The sequence below is a fragment of the Chinchilla lanigera genome, unplaced genomic scaffold (genome assembly GCF_000276665.1).
Source record: "Chinchilla lanigera isolate Chin_1 unplaced genomic scaffold, ChiLan1.0 scaffold00007, whole genome shotgun sequence".
NCBI lineage: Eukaryota > Metazoa > Chordata > Mammalia > Rodentia > Chinchillidae > Chinchilla > Chinchilla lanigera.
The window spans coordinates 13,362,808-13,370,527 of NW_004955408.1; the positions used below are offsets into that span (position 1 = coordinate 13,362,808).

General features: G+C 42.2%; 1 long non-coding RNA gene across 1 annotated transcript in view; it reads left to right on the forward strand.

Annotated features, from left to right (window-relative positions):
- Positions 1 to 7,313, forward strand: part of LOC106147236 — a 15,582-nt gene extending 8,269 nt beyond the window's left edge. The window contains exons 4-5 of the long non-coding RNA XR_001232011.1: positions 5,606 to 5,708; positions 6,886 to 7,313. This is a non-coding gene — a long non-coding RNA (uncharacterized LOC106147236). The remainder of the gene's footprint in view (positions 1 to 5,605; positions 5,709 to 6,885) is intronic.
- The last annotated feature ends 407 nt before the right edge of the window (positions 7,314 to 7,720 follow it).

Sequence of the window (7,720 nt, forward strand, 5' to 3'; positions counted from 1 at the left end):
AAAAAAAAAAAAAAGAATCTTTCTGTAACTGTGGAAGTGGAGGCTCTACACTCAGCCATGACCATCTTTATACCTAACCCTCTTATCAGCTCCTTCATGGAAGCAGGCTTAGGCAATATTAGTTCCACTACATAGATACAGAAACTGAGGTCTGAATAGGCTGACCTCCCCAACAGACAATGCACTCATCCCAGAGGCACAGGAAAGGGAAGTCTTACCCCTGCTTGCATCAGCAGCCTTGTGGCGGGGTTCCAGTGTGGTGAAGAGACAGGTGGATGTGAGGCAATTCTCAATGCAGCTCTCATTGCAACACGAGGGAGCCTGGCTGTTTTGCATGTTTGCATTTGGCTCTGGCTCACACTTCACGTTTAATTTGGCTCCTGGCCCTGGGTTTCCCAGACTGGAAATGACACACCACTGCTTGAAGCGGAGGAGCAAGTGGAGCTCTTTGGTCCTCAGCCAGCACTGGTTCTTCCTAGTGTCTCTGCTCCAGAGATTGGACCCACCTGCCCCTGTCCTGCTTTCCTTCATCCTTCCCTCAAGTTGGGCCTCTGACATAAGGGAAGGTGTCTGTTTTTCCAACTTGACCTTCATCTCCATGGGAGTAAGGGGAGAGGGGGAGAAAGGCAAGAAGTTCAGGCTTGATTTATGTGAATGCAATGAGCAGGTGGTAAGCTAGGGACATTGATACAGACAAGGCTGCGAGTTCACCCTGAGGACTTCACACCTCAGTGGCCAGACAACAGTAAATTAGTACGGAATTGCATTTGACTTCGAATAATAGAGAATCAAAGTAACAAAGGTTTAATCAAGAGTCTTTTTATTCTAAATTCTTTTAAATTTGGAGCTGGGCTGGCTTGATAGCTCTGTGATGTCACCAGGAACTCAAACTCCTTCTATTCTTCTGCTTAGCAAGTTTTAATAGAATCGCTTTATGGTGATAAGCTAGCTGTTGGAGATCCAGACTTTGCATCCCAACTGGGAAGAAGAAGAAAGTGAGAAATGCAAAATGGTGTTAACTGATCACAGTACATTCACTTAAAACCACTTTCCCCGAAGCCCCACCCCATGATATTGTCTTGCATTTTATCTGCTACCAAGGAGGCTGGGAAATGCTCTGTGTGTTTTAGTCCCGCCACCCCTGTTTTTGCTGGATTATCTCCAACGATATAGTATTTGCTATTATGAAAAGGGACAAGACAACGTGTCAGATTATGAGCAGTCTGAGCTAATCTAGGCAATTCAAGTACAATGTGATATGATCTGCTTAATATGTGATTTAGCTAAATAGTTAAATGTCTCTTATTTTCAAAGTAGGGGTAACAGTAACACTAACCTGGCAGTACTAAATTCTGTAAGATTGTTGTGAAAGTTCAATGAGCAAGCGTATGTCCTTGGTATACAGCTGTAGGAGGACAGTAGACTGTATGTGTCCAATGGTACTTGTGAGGGTAAGTCCAGAGCATAAGCACGAGCATGTCATTATGATTCAATTTCTTCAATAATTAAACAGGGAGATGTTGGACTCTGCCTCCTTTAATTGCTGTCAAATGGAGATAACCCATATAGAGGGCTTAGTGGAGTGTGTGATATACCTTATGTATTCCAAGAACGTTACTTATTCTGACTCTGGGAGCTTGGCATGTAACTGACTTCGTGAGATGTGGACAGGTAGGCAAGGCTTCCCGAATGAGTGGTGTCTGAGTTGTGTTTTGGCAGAGGTAGGTAGGTGCTTGTATCCCTGGCCCATTGGCAGATGTAGGTAGGTGCTTGTATCCCCGGCCCATTGGCAGATGTAAAGGAGAGAGGCTGGTAAAGGCTGGTGGAAGAAGGAGTCACAGGCAGTGTGGGCAGCGTGGAGGCATGAAACCACACGGTGAGCTCCAGGAGCTAGGAAGGATCTGGTTTATCTGGAATCCAAGGTCAAGGTGGGAGTGGAGCAAGTTGAGGCAGGGAAGAAGGTGGCTTGGAGGGCTTTTGGGCCATGCTGAGGCCCTGTGATCCCCGGGGGAGCTAGGCCTACTACTCCTATCTCTTCGAGCTGATTTCAGAAGGTGAGTGAGATCCTATTCACAGATAAGCAATTTGCTAGTTGGAACAATTCTTGGTTTATTGGCATTTGTAAAGCACCACCTGTTAACCAAAGGCCCGGGGCTCAAACCTTGGCCAGACTCCTCTGGGAACAGGCCGTTAATCAACTAATGACTTGTACTTTGGCAGTGAAGGAGCTAATAGCTTGAGGCAGGTTTTGTGACTGGGAGAAGAGGAAAGCTGTTGGAAATTCACACATGCATGTAAGACAAGTTGACTACAGGTTTCCAACAGGGCTTTATTACACATTAGCTGATGAGCAAAGATTTGTTCAGTAGATTTCCTTAGAAGTTAAATTGTGAAGGCAGCTGGAGGGGTACATTCTGAGGTGGGAGGAGAAGGCAGAAAATGAAATAAGAGGTGCTGGGGATACCATGGTGCATTGGTGTGAGCAGAGCATAGGGCAGCAAAGGGACAGTGGAGGAAGTGGTAACTTGATCTTCAGCAGAGAGGTTGAGTAGAAAGAGCCCTTGGCATGGTCCAGAGTCCTGGAGCCAGTGTCATCTCCAACCCTAAGTTGCCAGAAACTATGTGGTGCATTCTATAAAATGTGGATAATGGCACTCACTGGACTGGCATTGCCAGGCTGTTTAATGGCCAAATGAGAAAATGTAGGAATGTAGCGACACTTGGTAAGATATATCTAGAAAAAAGTTTAGTTTCCACTCCAATGTACCAGACCTTCAGACAGATCACAGAACACTCCAGGATCCCCTAGCACCCACCCCTTGTACAGTGATACGGTGATTTCTTTTTCTCCATTCTTCTGCTAGCTCTTCTCATGGTTCATTCAGACTCATCTCGGTTTTATAGGCTACTTCCTCAGAAAGGTCTTTCCTGACCCATTTAGGGCATCCATTCCCGAAGAGAGGCAGTAGTTATGTCTCAGGCTCTGAAGCTTGATTCCCAGGTGCAAGTTCAGTACTTAAGGCATAGCAGCTGAATGACAGTGGGCAAGCACTTAACCTCTCTGTGCCTCAATTTCTATATCCAAGAAATGGAGATAATAGTAATAATAGCTATCTTACAAAGTGGTTGTGGAGAAAGGATGCTGGTAATGAATGTTGGCTATCATAATTATTTGTCAGAGCATCTTGTTTCCTTTACTTTGTTAGCTGTAGTTTGAAATGAATTCATTTGTATATTTATCTACTATCCAGCATCCACTCCTTCCATAATGTGATTTCCATGCAGGCAGTGACCATGTCTTTCTTATCCACCTTCATGTATTATGTACATAATGGCAAGGCATGACACCTAGAAGATAATCAAGAACTAGTAGTTGGATGAAGAAGTCACTGAATGGGTATTTCCTGGTACTCAAGAACCCATTCCCAGTGATGAGATGGCCAAGCTGTGACAGTGACTCAGGTAGCCAAGAGCCCCTCCAGGACCAGCAAGTAGCTGGGTCAGCTAGCTCTCATTTGCATTTCATTCTCCCCATTGCAAGTTTTCACTTATGTAATGAAACAGCAGTGAAAACCCAGTAAACACCTGAGTGCTTCCCCAGCCACTAACCCAGCATTCAACCACAAAAAGGAGGAAGAAAAAATAAGCAACAAAGAGGAGCTCCCAACCACAGGCTTTTTGGGACAGAAGAATGACTGGTGCTTTCCTCAGAACCACATGAGGAAATTGCAGCAGGTTGCAGGGTGTTTTGCTGAGGCTGACTGTAGTGAGAAGTCAGGCAGCTCTGGCAGCCCCAGAGTGACCAAATAGTGAGAAATCAAGGATCCGGCAGACAATGCCTGTCCTATTCCTGTCCGTGACCTTCTGGGCAGTCTTCGTGAGGTCACTTTACTACTCTTGGTCTCTTCTGTGACTGCATCAGCAAATCAGGGAGTTGGAATCTGCGTTGAAAATAAAGGGGCCACACAGTTCTGGTTTTGCCTGTAGAGAGACCTGCTGCAATTTTCAGTGATAACTTCTTTCATTTGCTAGGTGACCTGCATTGGATGCTAAATTATAGGATCAGTTTGATCAGTGTAATATTTGGTCCTTTTTTTGCCCCTACGGATCTCCTGATCCATGAAATGTACAGCTTCAAGTCCTGGGATGCTGATATTCAAAGACAATGTCACTTAGCTGCTCTTCCTTTCTTACTTCGAGGGAGCTTGGTAGTGAGAGGCATCAACAGAAAATGGGCACATGGGGAAAGACAGAAATACGGTGCTAGCCCTTCCATGTACCTTTACCACACCTTCAGAAGAGAATTCTTAGAGCCATGGCTTCCACTGGGCAGAGCCAAGAAAAAACACCTTCCTTTCCTAAGCCCTGGGATGGTGATGGTTGCCCGGGCAGGTTGCCATTCCTGGCTGCTCCCTTGATTCAAACCCCGTCTCTGAACACTTCCTCTCACCCAACTCTTCCCAGTCAAATGTATCTGAATGTGCTACCTGTTTTCTGCTGATACTTGAACAAGTACAAATTCTTTGGTATTCTGACCCAGCCTTCTCCTAGGACACCGAGGTCTCTAACATAGGAAAACTTTAAACTCATATGAAGACAGCATGGTTGCCGAGTGCTCTAGGAGGCCAAGAAGTCTGTGGACTGGCTGTATGAGTAAGGGGGAGGGCCAGACGAGGGCCTTGGATCCTTGTGCTGCTTCATGGGTGAAATTAAACCCAGGAAACAATGCATACCTGACACATAATGGGCAAGTGAGAAATGTGCATCAAATAAACACTAAGATTTCTATCCTCAAATTTTATTACAAATATTTTTCAACACTCAGACTAGTGAAAGATTTGTACAAGGAACACCCATGTATCACCATCTAGATTCTACAAGGAATATTTTGCTACTCCTGCTCTACTACATATCCAATTGTCTAATTCTCTACTCATCTGTCGTTTCATCCTTTTTTTATATATTTCAGAGTAATTTACAAACACCAGTATACTCTTCCCATAAACTCATCAGGCTTCTTTGCATTACAAAAGCAACTGAAACTAACTGCAAAACATTCTGATAATACAGAGGACGTAAAGGAAAAAAAAATCTCCTTCTGCAGTCTTGTCTCCCCAGGAATAAATACTGGTGAATATATAGTAGTTCCAGACAATCATACATATTTATATATACCCAGTTTTGTGGTGTTGGGTGTTGAACCCAGAGCCTTCACACTGAGCTATATCTTCAGCCTTGTTTTTATATTTTATTTTGAGACAGACTCTCACTAAGTGACTAGGTTGCTCAAGTGAGGGTTCAACTTATGAACCTCCTGATTCAGCCTCCTGGAATCCTGGGATTATATGTGTGTCGCACCATATATTTTGATATTTTATAAAACTAAAATTATATTATACCTATTTTTTTTACAATTTGTTTTTCAAAAAGTCAACTATACTTTGAAGATACTGTTTCCTGTCAAGATTGATGATCATCTAAATTTCTTTTTTTTCCTTAATTCTCTTGTATGGCTGTAGAATTTTCAAAATTATGTACCTTCATTTATTTAATCGTTTCTTACCAAGGAACATTTACATGACTTCCTTTTCTCATGATCCAATAGGCAACTCTGTAACAAAGATCCTTATACATCCAACAACTACGTAATAAGCATCACTTTCTACCAAGCATGCTTCTACACATGAGATGTCCAGGAAAAGAGACAGGTAACATTTGTGTGGAAGCTACATTCTTGTGTGGAAGACAGGTAATAAACTAGAAAACAAGGACAACAGAATGAATGTTGGCTGGTTTTGAAAAAATAAAACAGTAACAAGTTGATAGTGATAATAAGGGCTACTTTACCTAGAGTCATCCAGGAAGGTCTCATGGAGGTAGTGATTGAGTTGAGACCTGAGTGATGAGAAATAACCTGTTATGCAAAGTCCTAGGGAGAATGAACAGCAAGCACAAAGGCTCTGGGGTAGGACACACTTGATATGTTTGAAGAACATCACTAGCGAGCATACCTGAAGCACAGCAACTGGTTAAAAACGAGGCTAGAACAGCAGGCAGAGGGCATCACCAAGGGGCAAGGAGTTTGAGTTTTAATCTTGGTGCAGTATGTCATATTGTATTTCAAGCACTGAATAGTCATAGAACAAAAGTTGTTTAAACTGATTTCTGTGGAACAGAATGTGGGCAAAAATTCCATAAATGTCATTAGCTGCAGCCTTGAAGGCTATAATTTCACTCGAGGCTATGTGGCACCCTGGGAGAACAATGGCCATCTGAGTCACAGAGATCTGTGTTCTAGTTTCAAGATCTGTGTTCCATTGGTGTACACACCCCCAAGAGATATTTGTATACCCTCGTTCATAACAGCACTTTTCACAAGAGCACAAAAGTGGAAGCAAGTGTCCATCAATATGTGGATGGTAAACAAATGACTAAATGATGATAAATAAATATAATGTCATGAATATATACAATGGAATATTGTTCAGCTTTGAATATGAAGGACATTCTGATATGACATGGAGGAAAGAACATTGTACTAAGTGAAATTAATTAGTAAAAAGCAAATACTTTATGATCTCACTTATGTGAGCTACCTAGAAAAGTCAGATTCATAGAGGTAAAAAATAGAATGGTAGTTGCCAGGAGATAGGGGAAGGAGGGAAAGGAGAGTGGTTTAATGGGTACAGATTTTTGGTTTTGCAAGGCAAAAAGTAGACAGGATTGGCTCCACAACAATGTGAATGTGCTGGACTGCATACTTTGTAATAGTTATCATGGCAAATTTTATTTTACATATTTTTAACCACAATTTTTAAAATGCAGTTCCATCACTTACTGGTGGTATTACTCATGCAGTTCATCTCTCTTTTTTTTTTTTTTCAGAGCCTACGTTTTCTCATATGTCAAAGGGAAAGAATAATACCTGACAGTGCTGTTGTGAAGATATATTTCAGTGCTGCCTGATTTCACTTATTCTTTGTGGAAGTTGAAATCTCAAGATGCTCAGCCTTCACAGGTAGCTAAAAGAAACTTACAATGAATTTAACTTTTGCTTACTATATAGTAGACACTCATAGAAATTTTGATTTACACATTGAATTGTGTAGACACAATCTAAGGAGAGCATATGTGTAGGGAGCTACACACCTGGCACAGAGTAGGAGCTGCATAATGTTCATGGAACACCTGAATAAACAAAGAGGATGACAGACCTGGGAAATAAATTGTGGCAAAACAACTTGCCTGTTCCCAAATACACCCAATTTTTTTTCACACTGTACTGTAACAGTTGTTTAAAAAAATAAAGTGAAATCCCATGGACTGAATCTTATGTTAGCACTGGTATTAGTTTTCTATTGGTAGAAAATAACAAATCTCCATATGTACTGGTTTAGAAAACAGACCTTACCAGCCTATAAGTCTGTAGGTTTTACATGTATCTGACAGTCTTTAAGATCGAGGCGTCAGCAGGGACACATATTCATTGAAAACTCTAGGGGGTGCATCTGTTTCCTCACACATTCAAGTTTTTGGCCATATGTAGTTGCTTTGGCTGTCGGACTAAGGTCCCATTTCCTTATTGGCTGTCACTGAGGGCCATTTCCTGCTCCTAGAGGCCACCCACATTCCTTGACTCACATTCACATCCTCCATCTTCAAAGCCAGTGACTCTTTTCCTCTATCTGACGCAGCAGGGGGTAGTTACCCCTTTAATGGA